This window comes from Macaca nemestrina, chromosome 5 (assembly GCF_043159975.1).
Source record: "Macaca nemestrina isolate mMacNem1 chromosome 5, mMacNem.hap1, whole genome shotgun sequence".
Lineage (NCBI taxonomy): Eukaryota > Metazoa > Chordata > Mammalia > Primates > Cercopithecidae > Macaca > Macaca nemestrina.
The window spans coordinates 97,381,574-97,407,533 of record NC_092129.1 but is presented as its reverse complement, the minus strand read 5'-3'; the positions used below and the strand labels follow the sequence as shown (position 1 = coordinate 97,407,533).

Sequence of the window (25,960 nt, the reverse complement as noted above, 5' to 3'; positions counted from 1 at the left end):
GAAAGAAGAGGAAGCTCTGCGGAAGGATAGCAAAGAGTTAAGGCGGCGACGAATGGGAGGAGCGGTCTGTCTCTCGCCCCGCTCGGCCCCGCCCCTCCCGGTCGCGCTCCCCGGACGCGCACTTGCGCTCCTGGTTTGCCTTTGCATATGTGCAATTGCGTTTGTACCGAACTCCGCAGGACGAAGCGTGTATTTTTTTCCAATCTAGACAACCTAGAGAAACCCAAAAAAGAGGGAAGCCAAGCCCCTTTCCATGCGTTGATTGCCCGTCACTTCCATTAAGGCATCTGTTTTACTGATGAAGGAGGCCTTCTGAGCGTTACCACAGCGCAAGCTTGGCGTCCCAGCTGGATCTAGGTTTGATTTGGTATTAGGGAAAGTTGTTCAAGGGAATAAGTCTTAGGAGAATTCTAAGGGCGTGAGATTGGAGTACCAGAAATGGGGAATTTTTCTTACGGTGAGTACTTACGAGGATCTATGAAGCGTCTGAAATTAATTCCAGAACACTTAGAGTTTTGTTTGTACATTTCTTTATCAAAGTTTCAAAGCATACTGGGGAGTTTGAGAAGGTCCATGTCTCCAAAAAAGTTACTAAATAAAGTGTATAATTGACAAAGGCAGGAGTTGCTCAGTGGAGAACCTTTTCGTGGCGGTGTTCTCCTCTGCCTACCAAATAAACAGTCCCTTTTATTTTCCCTTCGAGTTAAGCAGAGGTGCTTGGAAGCATTTTATGAATGCCGTCCTTTAACGAGCCTTTCCTTTGTTACCAGATTAAATTAGTGTTAAATATAAAGCTGGATGATGGCAAATCAATTATAAAGTAGTTTGGCTTTAAACACCAATGCTGTATTGGAACTGCAAGAGCATAAGGCTGCAGGGAATACATTTTTAAAGCTTCGGTGGGGAACTTTCTGGGAAACTCAACCCCTTGAATGCCTGGCCCCCCTCAGTAAGAGTCCCATCAATAGAGACAGTCTGACAGCCATCTCTCTGAGGCAGCCTGAGTTAGGTCACACTTCTGGTCTGTCCTGCTGTTGCGTCTGCTCAGAACTATTAGTGAAAGTGTCAACTCCTCCCCTGACAGAACAAGATAATACCCAGTTTGTTTTAAGGCCATCAGTCTACCCAAATAATCTCCTATTAATTCCCTTTTCTGCTGATAGAGTGTGTACCATGCCCAAAATGGTAAAAAAAATAAAACCTTCCATCCCCAGCCCCCTTCAAGGATGGGAAAGGTGAGCCTGATCCTGGAAGAGTATCTTACCTTCCCCTTCTGGGGATGACTCCCCTTGGAGACTCCCCTTCCCACACACACTGTATCTACCCAGTAGCTCAGTTCTAGGCACACAGAGGCTTCATACCACTGGTGAGCAACTATTATTGGCTGTAAGGCAGCAATGTGCACTGGATTTTTACTCAGCTATCCAGTTATGCCCTCTCCATACTCAGTGCCACAGAATTGGGAGGACCCTGGGGCTACCTTTTGCCCACAATAGAGAGTAGAATAAGAGAGTGGCATCCCGATGAGTAGGCAGTTTCTCTCTGCCTGTCAGGAATGACTTGCCTGATGTGTGTTTCTGCCATATTGCTCCTAGGCCCAAGTCTCTTTCTTCTCTGTGAGAAGAAAAATAGACACAGATGGACCAACGTGATTCCTCCCCCGCTTCCTGGAACCCCTGACTCACACTCCCAGATATGTCTTCGTCTCCTCTTTATCAGATGTAGATTCTCGTCGTTGGTGAATCTTTCATCAAACATCCATTTTGCCCCTAAGGAAGAGTGTATACATGTAAAAAATAAGATTGAACGTTCTCTTTTGGCAAAAGAGAGAGATCTTATCTGTCTTCCCTTTTCCTAGGACATTTCCTTGAGAAACACTTGTATTTATTAATCCTTCCTCTTCACTTTGCTATGTAGATAAATCTTTTGTTTTTGCAGACAGGGTCTCACTGTCTCACCCAGGCTGGAGTGCAGTGGGCATGATCCGGGCAGCCTCACTGCAGCCTCAACCCCTCAAGCTCAAGCAGTCCTCTCGCCTCAGCCCCCAAGGAGCTGGGACTACAGGTGCAGGCCACCACACCCCACTAACTTTTTTATACTTTTTTCATCTCAAATTCCTGGGCTCAAGCAGTCCTCCAACGTCAGCCTGCCAAAGTGCTGGTAAGACAGCCATGTGGGAAGGGTTCCCTGGCAGAATCTCCTACTGACCTGTGCACTGGGAGGAATGCACACTGGGGTGAACCTTGGGAAATTTGTGCCATTCGCAGTGGGGAGGAACCTGGCCCCTCGTTTTCCTGGTGGAACCTGGGATTCAGTCTCCCAGGCAGGAAGCACTCTGGCTTTGGGGAGAGTCTCTGTTTCCCTTTTTTTCTTTTTGCCCAATAAATTCCATTCTCACCCTTCAAGGCATCTGCAAGCCTAGTATTTCATGGCCGTGTTGCAAGGACCCAGCTCTTAGCTGAACTAAGGAGAAAGTCCTACAACAGCTTTGGCACCCAATGTGGGACTTGAGAAGTGGTGAGTGACATGGGGACTCAAAACTTCTCTGTCATTTCTAAGCCTTTTCATGCATGGACTTCTGAGGGTAGGGAAACCGTGCCCCCAGGGGTCAAGGGCCTTTCCGTGGCCTTTGCCTTCATTTTTTGGGAAGGACAGGCAAGCCGTGGCTCCAAGCTCCTTCTCTCCTCCCAGCTGGGGCTGGAGAATGCCACATGTCCACAGCATCTTCCCCTTTCCTGGCCAAGGCTGACAGTAATTAAGCTTCTCTCCCTGGTAGAGGAACCATTTGCATAAGAATAAGAGGTTCTTCCCCCAGGCATCCTTTTTTCTTCACCCCATCAGCAGTTAACTTTTTTTTTTTTTTCTTTTTTTGAGACGGAGTCTCGCTCTGTGGCCCAGGCTGGAGTGCAGTGGCCAGATCTCAGCTCACTGCAAGCTCCACCTCCTGGGTTCACGCCATTCTGCCTCAGCCTCCCGAGTAGCTGGGACTACAGGCGCCTGCCACCTCGCCTGGCTAGTTGGTTTTTTTTTTTTGTATTTTTTAGTAGAGACAGGGTTTCACCGTGTTAGCCAGGATGGTCTCGATCTCTTGACCTCGTGATCCGCCCATCTCGGCCTCCCAAAGTACTGGGATTACAGGCTTGAGCCACCGCGCCCGGCCATCAGTTAACTTTTAAACCAGATTTTTTTTCTTTTTCATTAGGCTAGGAATGATAAGGATCCCTGTTTATATTCTCTGTAAAGTTTGGTTGTGAAAAATGATCTTATTGGGACTGGTTTTCTTCTGCCTGTGTAGCTATATATGTGTTGTATACATGATGTCTATAAAAAGAGCTCAAAGGCCTGCCATGGTGGCTCACACCTGTAATCCTGGCACATTGGAAATAAAGTCTAGGGAACTCCAGATCACTGACAGTAGGTGGGATAGAAACATTGGTAAAATCAGATAATTCCTATTTTCTAGGCCCTCCCTGCTTCATGGGTGCAAGCCGCTTTGGCACCCACAGCATCACCTGACAAGGTTGCTGGGACTCAGGGATGCAAACATAGAAGAGGAAAAGAGAACATTCTTCCCTCTCTCCCTCACATACCTGGGGTATCTGCTAGGAAGAGAAGGGAACCAGGGATTCCTGCTCTCCTTCTTTTAGATGGGTAGCCATTCATCTTCAGTCTATACCTCTTTCAAATGCATCTGAACCCCTGAGACTCCTTTAAAAAGCTCCATCTTTTTTCCTCTCTCCTCCTCTGTCCTCTCTTCACCGGGAGGTGTCCGGTATGCATCTACGTCATACCGGACACTCCCATCAGATGCATCCTCCAAACTGGAAAGGTTAATTTCCCAAACCTTAACCTGGTTGGCTTAGGATTGGGCTCAGGGGGAGGGAACGCAGAAGCCCAATATGCTGGCAAAAGGGTCAAGTTTACTACCAGTAGGGCTTGTGGCCTCCCTCTCCCCATGCACCTGGTAAAAGGCCTTGGGATTTTTGAGCTGCCCTTACCCCTCCCCTTGTTTCATTTTAATACATGTTTTCTAATAACCCAATTTATCTCTTCTTGCCTTGGAGCCATCAAATTCCAAACAATCACGCAACCAGAGCTTCTGATGATGGCCTCTTCTGCCGGGAACACTTAAATAGGCGTCTGAGGGAGTTCTAACTGCTGTTTCCCCAAACAGTGCCCCCCATCAGCAGGAAGCAGTTAAGATCAGTCATTGTCTTTATCTTTATCCTAATGGCAGTTAAATGGACTTCTTTAGAGCACAGACCCTTAAACACCCTCCCACTCATTCTGGAGTGTCATCTCCAGAGGCTGCTCGGCTTCTTTCTAGGAGGTACAGATACTCTTCTGGGCAGGCAGGTGTTCCCTGGTCCCCATTCCTCACCCCAGCCCAAGAAAGGGGACCAGGGAACACCCACCCCTTCTCAGAGTATAGGTAGCTCCTCCCTGGCAATGTACAGCCAAGTGTAAAGGAGTCCCTAGAGAAACTCCAGCCGGCCTGGGCCTTGGGAGAAGTGCGCACTGGGGTGGAGCCTCGGGAAGTTTGCACCATTTGCAGGGGGGAAGAGCCTGGCCCCTCCTCTTCCTGAGTGGAACCTGGGATTCAATCTGCGAGCCAGGAAGCACACTTGCAGGACTCTGGCTTTGCAGAGAGTGCCCATTTCCCTTTTTTTCCTTTTTGCCCAATAAATATCATTATTCTCACTCTTCAAAGTGTCTGCGAGCCTAATATTTCATAGCCATGTGACAAGGACCCAGTTCTTTGCTGAACCAAGAAGAAAGTCGTACGACACTGGGATTACAGGTGTGAGCCACAGCACCCAGCTGATCTGCAGATAAATCTTTTCAAAAGCAAAATGAGCCTCTTGCCTGCCTTACAGCCCTTACAACAATAAGTGTTTTTTTAGGGTCTGGGAAGTATGTCTTGGTTTTTTATTTTATTTTATTTTATTTTACTTTATTTTACTTTACTTTTATTTTATTTTTATTTTATTTTATTTTATTTTATTTTTACTTTATTTTATTCTATTTTATTCTATTTTATTTTATTTTATTTTATTTTATAAATGGCATCTCACTATACCAGGCTGGTCTTGAACTCCTGAGCTCAAGAGATCCTCCCACCTGCACTGTCTCTTTGACATTAAGTAAGATAGTGCCCCTATCTTCCTGTCACCTTGATAGTTTAGCCTAAGGCTCTTTGTTCTTAGTTACTACCTGTTTGTGTTAGGAGTGAGTTTTGGTTTTCTTTCAAATAACAGCAGTTAACTAACACAGATGGCCACTGCCAATAACCAAGTGAACCTAGGATGAACCTTGAGTGTATGACAAATGATACTACCAAGTTCTCCTCTATAAGGACAAGTTATTGTTTATCTTGAGAACATATATATAAAGGATTGTATGTACTTGGATATATAGAAGAGTGAGATTTCTTTCTGTCTCTGCAATCTCCTTAATGGATAGCTTGTGTTGTACATCTCAGTCTGGTTTAATCCCTACTCAATAATAAAACTCTTCTTTTCCGTACATTTATGAAGAGAATTGTCTGGGTTGAGAGGAGGTTTTATTGCTAGCTTTTTCCCCAACAGGTGTTTATGCCTTACTCAACTATTAAAGGCTATTACAGAAATGTACCCCCTCTGAGACTGAGCAGTGTTGCTTTTTTGACCGATCCTCATCTTCTCTACTAGGCAGGGACTGAGCTGGTGTCATATGTGCCTAGCTCCCTTCTCATACTGGTGACCCAGCACCTCCGCCTCCTACCTGTACTGTACCAGCTTCAGTGGATGGGAGAGGTTCAGAAGGAGATCAAACTGGGTTAAGTTTAGAGCTGAGGAAGAACACTAGAGTCCCTTCTCACATAGAGGTCAGGTTCTAAATTCAGGGTTTTGGACAAAAGAAAAACTCAAAATTACCCTCCATTGTTTTTTCATTTGAACACCACTTGAAGTCATTAGCATTTAGGGCCCTGTCATATAAAAAATAGCAATCTTTAAACAATAGAATCACACTTTTCACAGCCTGATGCTCCTCTCCAAAGGTCTCAGTTCACATCTTACTTCAGGGTACAGGTCCAGGGAGCAAAACAACAAGCAGCGCTCTCGCTCGTATGCTCACACTTGTACAGGTAAATTCACAGGAATTAAATATGAATGTGATGTTACTTCGTTGTTGTCAAATGATACCTGCCAACAGAAGATACCAGAAGACTTACTATGAGGCTTCTTACTTGCATAAGCTCCTCCCAAGGACAAATTAGGTATCTGTAATTTTATATCATTGAAAAGGATAATTTTAAAGAGAGATGCTCCCCTCTTACCACCCCCTTCCCCCCCCCCACCAAGTTGTTTATGTTCAAAACTGTTATGTGTTGAATTGTCCACCACTAAAAATATGTTGAAGTCCTTGGCTGCGTGGAGTGGCTCATGCCTGTAATCCCAGCACTTTGGGAGGCAGAGTCTTTAATCCATCTTGAGTTGATTTTTATATAGGGTGAGAGATAGGGATCCAGTTTCATTCTTCTTCGTGTAGCTATCCAGCTTTCCCAGCACCATTTACTGAATTAGGGTGTCCTTTCCCCAATGTATGTTTTTGTATGCATTGTCAAAGATCAATTGGTTGTATTTGGCTTTATTTCTGGGATGTCTATTCTGTTTGATTGGTCTGCATATCTACTTTATCTAGTACTGTGCTATTTTGGTTACTGTAGTCTTACAGTATAAGTTGAAGTCAGGTAATGTGATGCCTCCAGATTTGTTCTTTTTGCCTAGGATTGTTTTGGCTATTTGGGCTCTTTTTTGATTCCATATGAATTTTAGGATTGTTTTTTCTAATTCTGTGAAAACTGATGTTGGTTTTTTGATAGAAGTTACATTGAATGTATAGATTGCTTTGGGCAGAATGGTCTTTTTCATGATATTGATTCTTCTAATCCATGAGCGTGGGATGTATTTCCATTTGTGTCATCTATTATTTCTTTCAGGAATATTTTGTAGTTCTTGTAGCGATCTTTCACCTCCTTGGTTAAGTATATTCCTATTTTATTGTTACTTTTTTGCAGCTATTATAAATTTTAATTATTTATAAGTTATAATTATTATAATTATTTATTTGATTCTCAGCTTGGTCCTTGTTGGTGTATAGCAGTGCTACTGATTTGTATACATTGATTTTGTAACCTGAGACTTTATTGAATCAATTTCTTAAATCTAAAAGTCTTTTGGAGGAGTCATTAGAGTTTTCTATATCATTGGCAAACAGGGATAGTTTGGCTTTCTCTTTCCCAGTTTGGATGCCCTTTATTTCTTTGTCTTGCCTGATTGCTCTGGCTAGGACTTTCAGTACTATGTTAAATAGAAGTGGTGAAAGTGACCATTCTTGTCTTGTTCTAGGTCTTAGAGGGGATGTTTTCAACTTTTCCTCATTCAGTATAATGTTGGCTCTGGATTTTTCATCTATGGCTTTTATATTTTTTAAATGTATTTAATTACTTATTATTTATTTTTGTAGAAACAGGGTCTCACTTTGTTGCCCAGACTGGTCTGGAACTCCTGGCTTCAAGTAATCCTGCCTTGGCCTCCCAAAGTGCTGGAATTACAAGCATGAGCCACTGTGCCCAGGCTTTCATTATTTTTGAGGTAGGTTCCTTCTACGCCTAATTTGTTGAGAGTTTGTATTATAAAGTGATACTGGATTTTATCTAATGCTTTTCTGTGTCTGTTGAGATGATCATATTGTTTTTTGTTTTTAATTCTGTTTATGTAGTGCATTACATTTATTGACTTCCATATGTTGAACAATCTCTGCATCCCTGGGATGAAACCCCTTGATCATGGTTAATTACCTCTTTGATGTGTTGTTGGATTTGGTTTGCTGGTATGTTGTTGAGGTGCCAAGGAGTTTAAAATTTTCCATAGCATGCTTTCAAATCTTGTTGCCTCAGAGTCTGCAGGCATTCCCTCACTGATCAGTGACTTCTGAAGGCCCAAATTCATGTCTGCACATCAATTCCTTAACAAGGTCTCAATATGAAATAACTCCAGTTCCAGGACTGCAAAGTACAGCCAACACTGAACAGGTTCCTACATTCAGAGATCTGATTCTCCAGCCACAAACCTGTGTGCAAAAATATTGCATCTCTTTCTTTTCTTTTTTTTTCATACAGAGTCTCACTCTGTCGCCAGGCTAGAGTGCAGTGGTGTGATCTCAGCTTACTGCAACCTCTGCCTCCCGGGTTCAAGTGATTCTCCTGCCTTAGCCTCCCTAGTAGCTGGGACTACAGTCACGTGCCACCACGCCCAGCTAATTTTTGTATTAGGTTCACCATTTTGGCCAGGATGGACATTTCTTTATTTTCTATAAATCGCCTTAATATTGATTCTGAGTCTCCTTGCTAAACAGGGAGGAAATTTCAGTTCTGGCATTTTTTAAACTTTTTGAGACAGAGTTTCACTCTGTTGCCCAGGTTGGAGTACAGTAGCGTGATCTTGGCTCACTGCGAGCTCTGCCTCCTGGGTTCAAGTAATTCTAATGCCTCAGCCTCCTGAGTGGCTGGGATTATAGGTGCACACCACCACACCTGGCTAATTTTTATATTTTTAATAGAGATGGGGTTTTGCCATGTTGGCCAGGCTAGACTCAAACTCCTGACCTCAGGTGATCCTCCCACCTCAGCCTCCCAAAGTGCTGGGATTACAGACGTGAGCCACCACGCCCAGCCCTCAGTTCTGGAATCCTTGGGGATTCCTGCCCTACCCCATCCCTAGAGTTATATATTGGTTCTGAGGGCTCAGACAACACATTTCCAAGAAGTGAGTGAAGGGAAAGGTTGCCTATTATCACTGTCCATCCGGTCACATAGCTTGTGCTGATCCTTTACATGGCTCCCTCAGGTCCAAAAGCTCTCTTCTGCTTCTCAACCAACCACACTGTGGGAAAAGGCAAGTTTTGTAGGACTGGAAACCCTGTTTCTCAAGCCTTCTCTTTCTAGATACACCTGTAATAATTCTTCTCCAAAGCACTGCAAAGGAGCAGGACCTGGAATCCCAAACTCTAGGGTAATGTCAAATACGTTCCTTCACTGAGCAGACAATCCCAAAGGAAGCATTAAATTAGTACATGTGGCTGGATGTTTTGAGAAATTAATTTTTTTAGAGCTTGATGACAGAATGGACATACCAAATGAGGGAAGCATCAAAGTTGACTCCAATCTTTCCATTCTAAATAGGAAGTCCTCCAACTTTCTGATCATCTCCAAGAACTCTAAGCCTATTATTTTATGCATAACAAAAAACATCAAAAATGTGTATTTGGGATCATTTCCCCTGAATAGTGAGAAGTTGAATGTATTTTTGTTTAAACGTAAAACTGGAATTCTCCATCATTTTACAGCTGAAAACTGAGCCATATATATGGTCACTAGGTGGAGCTAAAAACCAGATAATCCAAACTCCCATTGCTTTGGTAACCAAGAAAGTGGGTCAGTGAGTCAGGTTCTTCTGTTACACATGGTGTGTGCCTATTCCAAATGTTGGGCTTGGCCCGCTTCACCAAACTCTTAATAACAGAGGTCAGCCTAACCTACCACATGATTAAACAACAGTGACTAGCAGGGTACCTCTGCCTATCCAGCTTTTATTTAAGTTTCTTTACTGGAAAATACTAAAGATTAAAAGGAAAACAACTGCTTTCTGAACACTACTGTCAAGGCACAAAGGTTTTCAGAGATAATAACTCTGCTTCTGTGTGCAATAAAAATTTAATTAAAAAAATTAAAAAATTAATTCTACTGTTTGAATTATGTGGCACACCATCTTTTCACTTGACAATAATACAATTTTATGTGTGTATTGTGCCTTACATATATATATATACACACACATACATATATATATTTTGAGACCAAGTCTCACTCTCTCACCCAGGCTGGAGTGCAGTGGAATGATCTCTGCTCACTGCAACCTCTGCCTCCTAGAGGTTCAAGCGATTTTCATGCCTCAGCCTCCCTAATAGCGGGGACTACAGGCACCCACCACCACGCCCGGCTAATTTTTGTGTTTCTAGTAGAGACAGAGATTCACCATGTTATCCAGGCTGGTCTCGAACTCCTGACCTCAAGTGATCTGCCCACCTCGACCTCCCAAAGCGCTGGGATTACAGGCATGAGTCCCCATGCCTGGCCTAATCCTCACAGTTGTATGAGGTAGACATTACTATCGTCTCCATTTTATAGACAAGGAAACCAGCTCAGCAATAGGTTCAATAACTTGCCCCAAACCTCCCAACCAGTAAGCCAAAGAACCAGGCTGCAAGAGGGTGTGCAATGCTGGAACTTGCCAGCAGAGGCAGGAAACCTTTGTTCTAATCCAAGCTGGGATTTAAGTGTGTTAGACCTTAAAAGGGAAGAGAAAAAATCACCCTTCAAGGCTTGAGTTTTCGTATATTTCATTTGAAAAATGAATAGATAGTCCCTATGGTGGTACGCTTTAAACGCAAATGCACTCAGTCACCTGGAGATTGCATTGAAATGCAGATTCTAATTAAATAGGTCTGGTGAGATACTGCATATCTAACAAGCTCTGGGGCCATGACGATGCTGTTGTTTGGAGGACCACACCGAGTACCCTTCCTTTTATGTGAGGCTAATAACTAACTTCTGCAAAGGGAAAATATCTCCCAAAACTAAGAAATGGGCAAACCATATATCTGCATTGATGTCTGCAATTTGAGATATTCACTGATAATTGTCTATTTGAAAGCAGAACTTTGCTGCTTGATACAGATCTGTATTTGACATCATTCTATGCTTCTAAATTAATTGAAGTCTATTAGATCCTTTGGGAGAATGAAGCTTTGTTATTCCAGTCATCAGCCACCAATATATCCTTATCATCTGTGTTTTAGGTCAGTTGTTTTTTATACTTGATTGATAGCACACTTGGCATCAGGCAGAATCACCCCAGATTTCCTATGTAGAATCTGATGTGAAGCTGATGCTTTAAGTCTTTGCAACATGAAACCATCATTTTTGCTTAATTACAGGCATCCTGTTTCCCAGGCAAATAACCTCTCTCTATTCTGGATCACTCTTACTTCTTTGCAGATATCACTTGCTTGCTAGGGAGTTATTAAGTAAATGATAGCATGTGCTGAATATCAATTTGTTTGAGAAATTTGCATTTACTCTATGTAGTACTTTACAATTTACAAAAGCATTTTCACCTGTGTTAACTCATTTCATCTTTTAAAACTTAGTGAATTGGATAGGGAAGAATTACCTTTCCTATTGCAGATGAAAAGACCAGAAAGTTGTGACATACAGGAACACAACCAGTGTCTCCTGACTTCAAGTTTCAAGCACTTCTTACTGCACCACATTGCTTTCCTACTCATGGTTCAATGAGCGTACCATTCTGTGAGCAAAGAGTATGCCCAAGCTGTACATTAAAAATAGGGTGGCTGGTCGTGGTGGCTCATGCCTGTAATCCCAGCACTTTGGGAGGCCAAGGTGGGTGGATTGCTGAGTCCAGGAGTTAGAAACCTGCCTGGGCAACATGGCAAAACCCATCTCTACAAAAAAAAATACAAAAATTAGCTGGGCATGGTGGCGCACACCAAGATCATGCCACTGTACTCCAGCCTGGGTGACAGAGTGAGACCCTGCCTCAAAAAGAAAAGCCAGGTTGGGGGAAGAAGGAAGTGGAACAAGCTTGGGATCACCTTAGAAAAAACAAGGAAATAAGAGTAATAAATCAAGGCAGATTAATGGCTAGGGAAAATCTTAAGTTTCCAGTGACATATTTCAATACTCCAGGTTCTGATTCTACAGAATCATAATCTCAAATATCATTGACTTACTTCTAGAATGGGTATCTTAAATGTGGGCCCTAGTTTAGACTCATATAAAGTATATTCAAGTCTAGTCCATTCAATCTATTCAAACTTCTTCTAAACTTTGAGTGAGGAATTTCAGGAGATACAAAGATTAAGGGACATTCTTGAACTATAAAAAGCCTATTATTAGTAGGGAGGGCTTACTTTAATTACTCATGTATTTGTTCACTTAAAAATATGGTTTAGCACCTTGCTATGCGCCAAACACTATCCTAGGTAGACAACAACAATGATCAAGACAAGGGCCCTGACCTCAAGGACTTTACTTGGCCAGTATAGAATACAGGAAAAATAGTGGGGCTGCTGCCCAAGTTACCAAAGAATCACAGTGAAGGGCATCTATCCCAATCTTGAAGAGTCAAAAAGAGGTTCCTAGGAGGAAGTGACATTTAAGCTGAGCCAACTTAGGGTGGGGAGAGGCCACAAATGCAAAGGCCTAGGGGCTATGGTGAGCTGGTAAATGTTTAATAACTGTCTCTCTAGACAGAAGCAAGAATGCCCTAATTTGTAGATTTTGCCAGTTTCCTTGATTTACTCCCACCATGACCTCACTGAACATGGAATTGGGAAGAGACATGCACCATATGCTCTCACACGCCCATACAAATCAATTCTAGAACACCACTGCTTACAGGTAAAAATATGGTACTTCTGGGCAATGTCAAAGCCATCTATAGAATGGGAACTCTGTGTGTGTGTGTGTGTGTGTGTGTGTGTGTGTGTGTGTGTGTGTGTGTGTTTGGGGCACTGAGCAGGGGAGGGAGTGTAGGTAGAAAAGGGAATGGTGGGAAGGAAGGCTAGAACATGCCTACATGCCATTTTAAAGAGTTGGGACTTTATCTGGAGCTGTGCAACTTCATCGAGTAAATATGAGTCACTGAGGCAAATATGGAGTCATTGAATGGTTTTAAGGAAGGCGGTGACCTTGTTGACAGCAATAGCCTATTTTTCCCTTCTAGAGAAAGAAGATTTTGTCTGTTTTCATCCCAGCCATATCTCCAGCCCTTAGAACACAGCCTGCCTAACATGGCCTCTCCACAAGAAACAGGAGACTGCTTCCAGTGCTCTGGAGTATGAATGAGAAGTCATGAAGTCAACCTAGAGAATGGAGACAGTGAGTGAGACAATATGTATAGCAAAGGGAGCAAGGAACTAAAGCAGCCACTGTCAGCTAACTTGAAGTCAAAGGGTTGATTCAGGGATTTTTTAAAAGAAATGTGGCCAGGCATGGTGTCTCATGCCTGTAATCTCAGCACTTTGGGAGGCTGAGGCAAGAGGATTGCTTGAGCTCAAGAGTTCTAGACCAGCTTGAGCAACATGGCGAGAACCTGTCTCTATTAAAAAACAAAAATAGATAAATAAAAGAAATAAGCCAGGTGTGGTGGCTCATGCCTGTAATCCCAACACTTTGGGAAGCTGAGATGGGCGGATCACCTGTGATTGGGAGTTCACAACCAGCCTGACCAACATGGAGAAATCCCGTCTCTACTAAAAATACAAAATTAGCTGGGGATGGTGGCGCATGCCTGTAATCCCAGCTACTCGGGAGGCTGAGGCAGGAGAATCGCCTGAACCTGGGAGATGGAGGTTGTGGTGAGCCGAGATCATGCCATTACACTCCAGCCTGGGCAACAAGAGCGAAACTCCATCTCAAAAAAAAAAAAAAAAAAAAGAAAGAAAGAAAAGAAAAGAAATAAGTATAGAAGAAATTTGATTACATTTAAGTGACTACGACAAAAAGCCACTGGAGAGAAGAGGGAATAACTGATTAAACACACTTTACTAATGCTTTAAAAATAATATTAAATGCATTTAAGTAACTCTATACCACACAATTTAATTAAAAATAAATAGAAATTTAAAGTACAATTTAATTAGTATAAACACATTTAATAAGATTAAACACATTTTATTAAGGCTAAAAAGCCAAAGACTTGCTTTGAGAGCAAGACCTTTGTCTGTTTTACTCACTGCTGTATCCCCAGTACCTAGAACAATGCCTGAAACATGGCAGATGCTCAACAAATATTTGCTGATTGAATGAATGTATGACTGGATAAAAGTAACCATTCACTAGGCACTTACTTTGTGCCAGGATCAAATGATTTTCACGCATATTATCCTCAATTCTCACAACAACCTTAGGAGGTAAACGATTATTTTCATTTACTAATGAGGAAAGAGAACTTTAGAAAGATTTAGAAACTTGCTCATAATCACACAGCTACTGAGTGGCAGACATGGAACTTATTCCAGGTCAATCTAAATCAAAGCTGTGCTTTTAAGAGCAACCATGATTTTAAGTGTCTGGAATTTTTTTTTTTTTCCTGAGACAGGGTCTTGCCTGTTGCCCAGGCTGGAGTGCCGTGACTCATTCACAGCTCACTGCAGCCTCCACCTCCTGGGCTTAAGTGATCCTCCCACCTCAGCTTCCCCAGTAGCTGGAACTACAGGTGCGTGCCACTGCACCCAGCTAGCTTCTTCAATTTTTTGTAGAGACCAGGTCTCACTGTGTTTCCCAGGCTGGCCTCAAACTCCTGAGCTCAAGTGATCCTCCCACCTGGGCCTCCCAAAGTGCTAGGAGTACAGACAAGAGCCACCATGCCTGGCCCTAGCTTTCAAATAGTTAAATATTTGAAGCAAAAACTGAAAATATTTGCGAAAGGAAAAGGAAAACTTTTGGTTCCTTGTGTCACCAGAATACATAGAATAGAGGAGCTAATTATAGAAAGAACAGCACAGCAGTTAAGCATGTAGTCTGTGGAGCCACATGCCTGGGTTCAAATCCTAGCTCTCATGCTCTCTAGCTGTGCAGCTTCATCAGGTTACCTCACCTTTCTGTGCACTGGTTCCCTCACCTGTAAAATGGAGATAATGATAGCACCTGCTTCATGGGGTTGTTAGGAGAGCTAAATGAGTTTATACACACAAAGCACATGGAACAACCACCATTTTGTGTTTGCTGTGATTGTTATAGCCTATTTTTCCCTTCTAGAGAAAGAGGATTCTGTCTGTTTTCGTCCCAGCCATATCTCCAGTCCTTATCACACAGCCTGCCATAATAGGGCTTCTCCACAAATGTTTATTGTTGTTGTTGTTTTTTAATGAGATAATTGGTAAAATGAATGTCCAGCATATGTGTGTGTGCTGCTCAAAAGATTCATTGAATCTGAAGATAAAAACATTAATTTTGCTCACAAATCATGTTATATCATGCTTTAAAAAAAAAATGTGGTTAGCCACTATAAAATCAACTAAAAATCTCTCTCTTTTTTTTTTTTGAGATGGAGTCTCATTCTGTCGCCCAGGCTGGAGTGTAGTGGTGTGATCTTGTCACACTGCAACCTCTGCTTCCCGAGTTCAAGCGATTCTCATGCCTCAGCCTCCCAAGAAACTGGAATTACAGGCACGCACGTGCCAACACGCCTGGCTAATTTTCGTATTTTTAGTAGAGATGGGGTTTCACCATGTTGGCCAAGCTGGCCTCCAACTCCTGGCCTCAAGTAATTCTCCCACCTCAGCCTCCCAAAGTGCTGGGATTATAGATGTGAGCCACTGCACCTGGCACTGAAAGTACTTTTAAACATACGGTTGACAGTTAAGCCTTAAATTTTATGTATATCATTGTCCAAATAATATTGACCTTAGGTTAGAAGAAAACTACGTGAAAATAAAAATTGTTAAGTATTAAGATTATAGGATTGCAGTGATTTTACCCTTTTATTTGGTTTTCTTCATGTATTATTATACCATCATTGTTTACATCATTCTTTCTCTTCTGATATTAAACTGAGAACAGCTTCATCTATTCTTGAGAAGGGGAAAGAAAAGACTGGAAATAGTCTAACAGTTGAACTGTACGAAATAGTTTAAAGTTGCTGTTTTAACAGCTATAAATTTTTCATAGAATACCTCCAGCCACTCCTTGACTTGTGAAAAAATCATTTAGAAAGCTTCTGCATTATAAGCAATGCATAACCCTTAGGAAAGATGGATCAAAGAAATGTACAGTGTGCCTATGAGTCATCGTTAAAATACTGGTATTTTCTTCAATAAGCTTATGTACTGGGAAAAATTATAATTCCGCACAAGCCTTGGAGACCTGTTATCACTTTGTAGATTGAGTAACCCTTGGAGACAAGGCAATCTACTGGCTAGGCAGCCTGGAAACAGCTTCTGGACCAATCAATCGCCTGGAAACAGTTCTTGGACTAGTCACCTAGAAACAGTACCTGGACCAATCAGCTCTTTTCTAAGAACTATTTTTTTCTAAAATCTGCCACTGCTGCCTTGCAAACCAAAACCAGAGAAATAAAAATGTACCTGAATTATTTCAATACCAACCTCACATGTCCTAGCCCCTCTTTGGCCTATTCGATGAGTACCTCAAACTCTGTGCTCTTCAGTGGAATTCATTCTGTACCCAATAGTTTTTTAGCCACATCATGTCTTTTGTGGAAGGAGGTAAGGAATGTCAACCTAAATAACAGAGAGAGACTCTCTAAAAGAAAATGATGTTTATGTGGGAAGAGAGCATTGCAACAGCAGTATGCATGCCATAGTAAACTATGTGTGTGTTCAGGGAGGTAAAGAAAGACAAAGATTTTTTAAAGGAAAAAAATGAGGAGGTTGTATAATTGCTTTGAAATAATTATCCTTGGGTACAAAGATCAATAACAAGGGTGACGCCAGTCTGGGCTAGACAGGCAGTTACTGGGTAGATGTCCTTGCAAAAATATTTTTTGTTTAACATTTTGATGGCCTTTGTGCAATGTTATATTATTTGCAGAATCTTTTATGATAGTTTTTATCAGGTATACATGCATGAGAATCCTCTCTTCATAGCCTTCCCTGGCTCTATTTGTCCAGGTTGTTTTGTTGTTTTGTTTTTTTTTTTAACATGAATGACTCAATTTCGATTATGATAACCTTCACAGAAATAAATATATTTCAAAATATGCCATTTTGTACATTGTAGTTGCTCTAATGTTTTTTCATTTGAGGATATTCTTTCTACCATCTTCTTTCTACCTTCACCCTGGTTCTCAGCCTTGGTTGCACATTAGAATACCTGGGACATTTTGAAAAGTCCTGTTGCCCAGCCTTCAGCCCAAACCAATTAAATCAGAATTTCTGTCATCAGTATTTATTAAAGTTCCACAGATAGGCCAGGCACAATGGCTCACACGTGTAATCCCAACACTTTGGGAGGCCAAGGCAGGAGGATCACTTGAGCCCAAGAGTTTGAGGTTACAGTGAGCTATGAACATGCCACCGCACTCTAGCCCAGATGACAGAGCAAAACCCTGTCTCCAAAATGAAAAAAAGAAAAAAAACAGTTTCACAGATGATTCTAGTATGTATCTTAAATTGAAAACCACTGCTTGGCCTGGCGCAGTGGCTCACACCTGTAATCCCAGAACTTTGGGAGGCTGAGGCGGGCAGATCACCTGAGGTCGGGAGTTTGAGACCAGCCTGATCAACATGGAGAAACCCCATCTCTACTAAAAATACAAAAATTAGCTGGGTGTGGTGGTGCATGCTTGTAATCCCAGCTACTTGGGAGGCTGAGGCAGGAGAATTGCTTGAACCCAGGAAGCAGAGGTTGTGGTAAGCCAAGATCGTGCCATTGCACTCCAGCCTGGGCAACAAGAGTGAAACTCCATCTCAGAAAAGAAAAGAAAAGCCAAGCCACTGCTTGGCTGGGCATAGTGGTTTACACCTACAATCTCAGCACTTCGGAAGACTCAGGCAGAAGGCTCACTTGAGGTCAGGAGTTTGAGACCAGCTTGGGCAACATAATGAGACCCACTGCTTAACTAAATCTTAACAAGATGAAACTCTCCCCAAAGGCAAAGCAGTTTCTTGCATTTTGCTGTATCTCATCCTATGCTGCCTAATATAGTTTTTCTGCCTAGATTAGGTGACCAAGTGATAGAAAATACAAAGAGAGTAACAAAAAAGATACATAGGATTTGGGATAAGGTCAGGATTGTCACCCTCTGAGCTCAGATCGTCTTTTTTTTTTTTTTTTTTTTTCCAGTGGTTTGTTTTTTTTAAGGCCTTTCTCCATTGTGGAATTTTGATGCTGAAAGAGGTTGGTGATACCTTCAGGTGAAGGCTTTCGACATTCACTGTATTCATAAGGCTTTTTTCCAGTGTGGCAGATCTGCTTTTGAAATCCAGCTCTATCATCACCTAATTCTCTGACCCAAAATAAGTTAATTGTAAAATGGAGAAGTAGAAGTATCTATTTGAGAATGTGTCATAGGGATTACATTAGAAAAATGTGGATAAAGCACTTAGCTTGGCCCTTGGTACATGCTCCATAAAATAGCAAATTAAGAATCAACACAAATGGTTGAGATGACCCACTTGCAAATGTTATCCTTCGTGAGAGATCATTTGTAACAGGTAGTAGGAGGCCTTAGAAAGTAACCTGCAGTCCGGGCACAGTGACTCATGCTTGTAATCCCAGCACTTTCAGAGGCTGAGGTGGGCGAATCACTTGAGATCAGGAGTTCCAGACCAGGCTGGCCAACATGGTGAAACCATGTCTCAAGTAAAAAAAAAAAAAAAAAATACAAAAATAGCTGGGCATGGTGGCGCATGCCTGTAGCCCCAGCTACTCAGGAGGCTGAGGCATGAGAATTGCTTGAACCTGGGAGGCAGAGATTGAAGTGAGCCAACATCATGCCAGTGCACTTCAGCCTGAGTGACAGAGCAAGACTCGGTCTCAAAACAAGAAAGAAAAAGAAAGACAAAAAGATGGAGGGAGGAAGGGAGGAAGGGAGGGAGGGAGGGAGGGAAGGAAGGAAGGAAAGGAAGGAAGGAAGGAAGGAAGGAAGGAAGGAAGGAAGGAAGGAAGGAAGGAAAAAAGGAAGGAAAAAAGAGAGGAAGGAGAAAGAAGGAAAGAAAAGAAAAGAAAGAAAGATTGGGAGGCCGAGACGGGCTGATCACAAGGTCAGGAGATCAAGACCATCCTGGCTAACATGATGAAACCCCGTCTCTACTAAAAAATACAAAAAAGCTAGCCGGGCGAGGTGGCGGGCGCCTGTAGTCCCAACTACTCGGGAGGCTGAGGCAGGAGAATGGCTTAAACTCGGGAGGCGGAGCTTGCAGTGAGCTGAGATCCGACCACTGCACTCCAGCCTGGGTGACAGAGCGAGACTCCGTCTCAAAAAAAAAAAAAAAGAAAGAAAGAGACAGAGAGAGCAAGAAAGCAAGAAAGACGAAAGAAAGAAGAAAGAAAGGAAAGAAAGAGAGAGAGAGAGAGAGAAAGAAAGAGAAAGAAAGAAAGAAAGAAAGAAAGAAAGAAAGAAAGAAAGAAAGAAAGAAAGAAAGAAAGAGAAAGAAAGAAAGAAAGAAAAGAGAAAGAAAAGAAGAAGGAAGGAAGGAAGGAAGGAAGGAAGGAAGGAAGGAAGGAAGGAAGGAAGGAAGGAAGGAAGGAAGGAAGGAAAGAAGCAAGTTGTAATGACAGTGTTAGTGTTAAAAGTGTGTATCCTCAGGCATGTTATTTAATTACAGTTGTCTCTTCCTACCTGTGGGTTCCGCATCTTCAGATTTAACCAACTGGGGATTGAATATATTTGGTAAAAGAAAAATACAACAATAAAAATAATACAAATTTTAAAATACAGTATAACAAGTTTTTATGTAACATTGATATTATATTGGCTATTAAAAGTAATCTGAAGATGATGTAAAGTATACAAGAGGATGTGCATACGTTATATGCAAATACTCCCCCATTTTCTCTCATTCTCTTTCTCTCTCTTTTTTTTTTTTTTTTTTTCTGAGACAGGGTCTTACTATTGTTGCCCAGGCTGGTCTCAAACTTCTGGGCTCCAGCAGTCCTCCTGCCTCAGCCTCCTGAGTAAGTGGGATTACAGGTATGCACCGCCACCCCCAGCTACTACGCCATTTTATATAAGGGAGTTGGGCATCCATGGATTTTGCTATCCAAAGGGGGCTCCTAGAATCAATCACTAACAGATACTGAAGGGCAACTGTAAAGAGAATGTAATCCAATCATTCCTCCAGTAACCTGAACATGTCAAGTAACATTATAGTAATGGAAGTGTCACTTACTGCACAGACCAGAGCAGGAAAAACACTGCGAAAATAGGGTGGCGGGAAAGAGAGAGAGAGAGTTTATGGTGTGTCTCTGACTATATGGAAGAGAAAACACGTCTTTCATGGTGGGAGCTTTGTCTCAGCACTAGGAGACTTTCCTGGATTGTTGGAATGATAAGAAAGAAACTGTGCGGTTACTCCAGCTGCAACTTTACCCTCTGGTATCAATAGGCCCTTTTGAAGACAGGAACTCCTTGGGGAATACCAAGTTTGACCCAATTACAAAGCCCCCTTGATCTGGGAGTCAGAATCATACAGCAGCCTGATCTTTTCTCAAGAAACCACTCTCAAAACACAATCTGTGGTAGAAAAGGCTTTCAAAACTAAATTACATTTACATTTTAGTTTGTTAGAGCAGGAACTTCCTTTTTGATTAACCTTCATTAGTCACTGAATATTGTGAAATATATATTTGGTCTTCCACTTCCTGGCATATAACTCCTAAAATCCTTGGACTCTCTGAAGCGATAAATATACTTTTGCATGCTAATTAGTTGACTGATGGCTGGCAACTCCTATGCAGCTTTAGGATGGGGGCTAGTCACCCCAAAGACAGAGGCAGGATTAGAGGATTGGAACTTTCAGCCCCACCCCCAACCTCCTGGAAGACATCTTAATAAGATGGATGCTTCCAATCCATGAACACAATTTACCACACGATTTATTTAGGTCTTTAATTTCTCACTGTAATATTTAATGTTCTTCAGTGTGCAGGTTTTGCACATCGTTGATTAAATTTTTTATTCCAGCCAGGCGTGGTGGCTCATGCCTGTAGTCCCAGCACTTTGGGACGCCGAGGTGGGTGGATCACGAGGTCAAGAGATCGAGACCATCCTGGCTAACATGGTGAAACCCCGTCTCTACTAAAAATACAAAAATTAGCTGAGTGTGGTGGCAGGCGCCTGTAATCCCAGCTACTCGGGAGGCTGAGGCAGGAGAATGGCGTGAACCCAGGAGGCAGAGGTTGCAGTGAGCCAAGATCATGCCAGTGCACTCCAGCCTGGGTCACAGAGCTAGACTATGTCTAAACAACAACAAAAAAATTTTTTTTAATTTTTAAAGTTAATTTTTTATTCCTAGGTATTTTATATTTTGATACTTTTGTAAATGATATTATTTTTAAATTGAATATATAATGCAGCAGCATAAAGCATATCTTGATCAGTGGAAAGAACTTATAAAGAATGTATACTCTGCAATTATTAGATTATCTAAACATGTAAATCAAGTCAAAATGATGAGAGTGTTATCCAAATCTTTTCTTTTTTTTTTCAGACGGAGTTTCACTCTTGTTGCCCAGGCTGGAGTGCAGTGGCACAATCTCGGCTCACTGCACCTTCCACCTCCCAGGTTCAAGCGATTCTCCTGCCTCAGCCTCCCGAGTACCTGGGATTACAGGCATGTGCCATCATGCCCGCCTAATTTTGTATTTTTAGTAGAGACGGGGTTTCTCCATTTTGGTCGGGTTGGTCTCGAACTCCAGACCTCAGGTGATCCGCCTGCCTCAGCCTCCCAAAGCGTTGGGATTACAGGCGTGAGCCACTGCGCCGGGCCTATGCAAATCTTCTATAACCTTATTGATATTTTGTCTTCTTATCCCATCACACACTGAAAGAGAAGCATTAAAACCTCCAAGGATGCCTGGAGATCTATTTCTCTTTTGTTAACGTTTTGCTTTCATATACCTTGAAGCTGTTATGAGGTGCACGTGCACTTAGAATTGTTACGTCTTCTTGGCTGGGCACGGTGGCTCACCCCTGTAATTCCAGCACTTTGGGAGGCTGAGGCAGGTGGGTTGCTTGAGCCCAGGAGTTTGAGAACAGCCTGGGAAACATGGCAAGACCCCATATATAGAAAAAAATTTTAAAATTAGCTAGGCATGGTGGTGCATGCCTGTAGTCCCAGCTACCTGGGAGGCTGAGGTGGGAGGATAGCTTGAGCCTGGGAGGTGGAGTTTGCACCTGAGAGGTGGAGCTGAGATCATGCCACTATATTTTGCCTGGGCGACAGAGAGAGACCCTGTCTCAAAATAAATAAATAAATAAAATTAATTATTATGTCTTCTTGTTTAAATGACCTTTTTATCATTGCAAAATGATCTTCTTTATCTTTAGAAATACTCGTTGTCTTTAAATCTGCTTTGACTGATATGTATAGGGATATGGTCAGACAGAAATGTGGGTTGTACCCCATTTGTGTCTAATGAAACTTTCCTTTCTTGGAGCTATCTTTGGGGTGTTTCTGAATCTTGTGAGGACTGATTTGCACCTCTTTGGAGATGCCTTATACATCCTTGGTTTAGTCATAATCTTGGTTAAGGTGTTTTGGTTTTTGTGAGTCTCTTGGAAGATATCTTTGGTAAAAAGTTCAAAAGCCAGGAATATTGGCTGTTTGTCCTGGATAAAATCTGATAGTAAGGGATTTGAAAATGTATTTTTTTTAATCTTTATGGTCATTCAGAAGTCAGCTTAATCAAAAGCTGATATTTAGACTATAATGTTTTTGTTTTCTGTTTTTTCTTTTTTCTTTTTTTTTTTTGAAAAACGAAAACTGGCCAGGTGCAGTGGCTCACACCTATAATCCCAGCACTTTGGGAGGCCGAGTTGGGAGGATCACTTGAGGCCAGTAGTTCAAGATCAGTCTGGGCACCATAGTGAAATCCCATTTCCACAAAAAATAAAAAATGAGCCCAGTGTTGTGACACGTACCTGTGGTCCCAGCTACTTGAGAGGCTGAGGTGGGAGGATCACTTAAACCTGGAAGGTTGAGGCTGCAGTAAGCTGTGATTGTGCCACTGTACTCCAGCCGGGGTGACAAAGGGAGACCCTGTCTCAAAAAAAAAAAAAAAAAAAAAGCTTTTTCTTTATCTTTTTCTGCTTTTTCTCTTTTGGATCCTGTTTCTGGGAATTTTTTCCAGTCGACTGAATTTCGTGTTTGTTTCTTTGTTTGTTTGTTTTGAGACGGAGTCTCACTCTGTCGCCCAGGCTGGAGTGCAGTGGCACGATCTCAGCTCACTGCAAGCTCCGCCTCCCGGGTTCATGCCATTCTCCTGCCTCAGCCTCCTGAGTAGCTGGGACTACAGGCGCCCGCCACCACACCCTGCCGATAAACTCTTTTTTAATCCACCTATGACCTGGAAGTCCCCGCTTTGAGTTGTCCCATATTTCTGGACCAAACTAATGTACATCTTGGATGTACTGATTGGTGTTTTATGTCTCCCTAAAATGTATGTCCAGGCGTGGTGGCTCACACCTGTAATCCCAGCACTTTGGGAGGCCAAGGTGGGTGGATCACCTGAAGTTGGGAGTTCGAGACCAGCCTGACCAACATGAAGAAACCCCGTCTGTACTAAAAATACAAAATTAGCTGGGTGTGGTGGTGCATGCCTCTAATCCCAGCTACTCCGGAGGCTGAGGCAGGAGAATTGCTTGAACCCAGGAGGCAGAGGTTGCGGTGAGCCAAGATCGCGCCATTGCACTCCACCCTGGGCAACAAGAGTGAAACTCTGTCTAAAAAAAAAATGTATACAACCAAACTGTAGCGTGACTACCTTAGACACATGCTTTCAGGATCTCCTGCGGCTATGTCATGAGCCATAGTTACTAATATTTGGCTCAGAATAAATCTCTTCAAACATTTTACAGAGTTTAACTCTTTTCATCAACAAAAGCCAAGTTTAAAAGAGCCTATAGAGCCAATCACTATTCTTACTGCATTTTGTGCAAATAATCAGGCCAAGTATAATAGGAGTAAAACTTACTTTGCAAGTAAATTGGTCTTACTATAATTTATCTTTGGTAGAAAGAAAGATTGGAGAGAAAAAAAGTTGTGTTTCAGAAGAAAATTATAGTACACCTGCTATTAGATTCTAGCCCTAGGCTGGGCACAGTGATTCACACCTGTAATTCCAGCACTTTGGCGGCCAAGGTAGGTAGATCACTTAAACCCAGGAGTTCAAGACCAGCTTGGGCAACATGGTGAAACCCCATCTCTACAAAAATATATATTTTTTAATTAGCCAGGTGTAGCAGCATGCATCTGTATTCCCAGCTACTTGACAGACTGAGATGGGAGGATCACCTGAGCCCCAGGAGGTGGAGGCTGCAGTGAGCCATGACTATACCACTGCACTCCAGCCTGGGCAACAGAGTGGGACCCTGTCTCAAAAAAAAAAAAAAAAAAAAAAGATTCTAGCCCTACCATTGTTTTTGAGATTTTATTCTTTGTCTGCAATTTGGACAAAATTCTGAATTCTTTCCTGGCTACAAGTCTCCAAACTAACATTTCCAAATTTTTCCTTCATTTTTCTGACTTAAATTCACTAAAATTGTGACTACCTTTTCCCTGATGCCCTGCAAGCTGAAGGTTGTGTAAACAACCTTGTGACATGCAAACAACAGAAAAATCTGTCCGATTGCCACTGCCCACTTCCACTTTAACTGAAGATGCTTCGACTCTAACATCTAGACATCTCGACTGCCCTCCACACTCTAAAAAAACTGGTATATAGACTGTTCCAAACATTAACCTTTTTTTTTTTCTTTCCAGGCATTTTCAACAAACCAAACATTACCCTTTGTTTTTCTTCTGTTTGACAGCCTGTCTGCAGTGCTATCTCCTAAAATTGTTACTGGAAAGGGGTCCCAATTCAGGCATCGAGAGAGTTCTTGGACCTCATGCAAGAAATAATTCAGGGTGTCTGTTACTGTAGGCAGCTAGTCAGACATGAGCAGAGCAGGAGAGGGCCTCCCCAACCAGGAATGTCAGGCGACCATCAGGTGATCATCAAGCAGCTGTTAACTGTCTCTCTCAAATAATAATTGCTCACAGCCAGTGCCAGAAAAAGGCAGTCTCCCAACAGATTAAAAAAAACGTTAAGCTGGTGATCAGCAACTCCCCATTAAGATCTCAGGAGTTGGTCAAGTGGGCCCAAGCATGCGCACTAAAAGGCCAAATAGCAGAGTTTAACTGGTATATGACCTAGGAGCATTTGGTAATGGAAGAATGTCTCAAGTGAGCATGCGTACAACTCCAGTACACACACTGCTCATGCGGCCTCTCCCAAGCGCTAGCAGGCCACTATGCATGCGGACAGCTCACCCCAAGGGAAGAACCCGGGAAGAAGTAAGGCAAGAACCCTGAAAGATGTCAACTTATAAAACCCCAAGTCAAAAGATCAAAGCAGGCACTTGATCTCTCAAGTCACCCTCTTGGCCCCCTTCCAAGAGTACTTTACTACCTTTCATTCCTGCTCTAAAGTTTTATTTATTTATGTTTTCTTTTTTGAGATGGAGTCTCACTCTGTTGCCCAGGCTGGAGTGCAGTGGCATGACCTCAGCTCACTGCAGTCTCTACCTCCCTTGTTTAAGCAATTCTCCTGCCTCAGCCTCCTGAGCAGCTGGGACTGCAGGTGCACAACTGGCTAATTTTTATATTTTTAGTAGAGACGGAGTTTCTTTTATTGGCTTCAGGCTTTTTCTATGTATTGAGAGACTGCCTTTCCTTGTCACTGGCTGCGACCAATGTTGGCCAGGCTGATCTTGAACTCCTGACCTCAAGTGATCGGCCCGCCTTGACCTCCCAAACTGCTGCAATTCCAGGCACTTTGGGAGGCATGAACCACTGTGCCCAGCCTTCTGCTCTAAAGCTTTTTAATAAACTTTCACTCCTCCTCTCAAACTTACCTCAGTCTCTCCTTCTGCCTTTATGCCCCTCAGTCAAATTCTTTCTTCTGAGGAGGCAAGAATTGAGGTTGCTGCAGACGCATAAGGATTCGCCACCAGTAACAAGTCCATGGAGGAAAGTGAAAGCAAGTTGATTAGAGAAGTAAATTTAAAAAGAATGGGCTGCTCCAAAGGCAGAGCAGCCCCAAGGGCTGCTGGTTAGCTATTTTTGTGGTTATTTCTTGATTATATGCTAAACAAAGGGTTGA

General features: G+C 42.4%; 2 long non-coding RNA genes across 4 annotated transcripts; one reads left to right on the top strand and one right to left on the bottom strand.

Moving 5' to 3' along the window:
- Positions 1-78: 78 nt before the first annotated feature.
- LOC139363356 (uncharacterized) lies at positions 79-18,654 on the top strand. Of its 2 annotated transcripts, XR_011623550.1 has the most exons (4): positions 79-457; positions 7,510-7,637; positions 12,852-13,006; positions 17,936-18,654. It is a non-coding gene; the product is annotated as an uncharacterized lncRNA (long non-coding RNA). The 2 variants fall into 2 exon arrangements; XR_011623549.1 differs by lacking the exon at positions 17,936-18,654 and having other exon boundaries at positions 80-457; positions 12,852-17,921.
- Positions 5,096-25,960, bottom strand: LOC139363357 (uncharacterized). Of its 2 annotated transcripts, none has more exons than XR_011623552.1 (3): positions 25,713-25,960; positions 22,737-22,858; positions 5,096-6,185 (listed from the first exon to the last, which is right to left on the bottom strand). It is a non-coding gene; the product is annotated as an uncharacterized lncRNA (long non-coding RNA). The 2 variants fall into 2 exon arrangements; XR_011623551.1 differs by having other exon boundaries at positions 22,737-22,854.